General features: G+C 42.3%; 1 protein-coding gene across 2 annotated transcripts in view; it reads left to right on the top strand.

Annotated features, from left to right (window-relative positions):
* The window catches only part of GSS (glutathione synthetase), a 26,532-nt gene that overhangs the window by 15,196 nt on the left and 10,103 nt on the right, over positions 1-1,233 (top strand). The window lies entirely within an intron of this gene.

The raw sequence follows: 1,233 nt of genomic DNA, 5'->3' as shown, positions 1-1,233 counted from the left end.
ATTCTTCTGCCTCAGCCTCCCAAGTAGCTGGGACTACAGGCGCCCGCCACAACGCCCAGCTATTTTTTGTTGCAGTTTGGCCGGGGCTGGGTTTGAACCCGCCACCCTCGGTATATGGGGCCGGCGCCTTACTCACTGAGCCACAGGCGCCTCCCTCCTTTCTATTTCTTAACCACATTCCAGATGTGTAAAGATGCTAATTAATTGACTTCTAAATCATCAAGGGTCACTACACTAAAGTTCTTGCAATATTGATAGGGCATTAATGTAATAGTTAACTCTTAATAATCTATTTCCATACCTTGTGCTAAGCTCCTTATATATAGGATCTCACTGAATCCTCATAATAAACTCTTCTGAGATAGGTACTGTTCCCAACCCCCCTCCATTTTACGGAGAAGGAAACTAAGGTTCTGAGAAGTGAAATGAATTGTTAAAGGTTAAGCAGCAAGTTAGTGAAGAGGCCAGAGTCCACTTCCCTCCCAAACCTGCATTCTTAATTGTTCCCTTGTCTCCAAGAGAGCCTGTTGGGCTCACTAAGTTTCACTAAGATCTAAGAAACCTCAGACTCTGAGCATTTAGAAGTCATTGGACAAATAATTCTTTTAAGAAGAACTTTTGGCTAGGTTATATTTTAAGAGAGTGAGGCCAGGGGATGGGTTAGTGGGAGAGCTGCTGACAGACAAAGCTGCAGAGGGTTTCTCCTGCCAGCTTGGGAATAACATGGAGAGAAAATAGTTGTATTCCCAGAACCAGGCACTAGAAGGTCGGGGAGATGTGTGGCACCTGAGCTGGAACTGCTTCTCCCATTGTGAGAGTCTCATAGGCTCTTCTGCTGACCCACCACACCCAGCCAGTACTTTCAATAATAATAATAGCTACCATTTAACAAGTACTAGTCTTATTTTATACAAGAGCAAATTGAGGCTTAGAGAAGTTGAATAACTTGCCCAAAGTTACATAACTACTAAGCCTGTAAAGCCTGTGTTCTTTGTACTACCCTGTTGTGCCTTCAAGAAGTATGGTACCATAGTATAGTTTGAAAAACTGCATTTGTAGAATAAGTTGATTTTCATCTATTACTTCATGATTTTTAAGATTTTTTAAAAAAGGGAGCCTAGAAAATGAATTACGATTTCAGTCTAAGCAAGCTCTTAAAACATAAGGCCTATGGTTAAGAATAAATAGAATAGGCTCGGCGCCTATAGCTCAACCGGCTAAGGCGCCAGCCAC

The sequence above is a fragment of the Otolemur garnettii genome, unplaced genomic scaffold (assembly GCF_000181295.1).
Source record: "Otolemur garnettii isolate 467f Iridium unplaced genomic scaffold, OtoGar3 scaffold00025, whole genome shotgun sequence".
NCBI classification, from domain to species: Eukaryota; Metazoa; Chordata; class Mammalia; order Primates; family Galagidae; genus Otolemur; species Otolemur garnettii.
The sequence above is the reverse complement of the archived record's forward strand: the minus strand, read 5'-3'. Positions and strand labels throughout refer to the sequence as shown.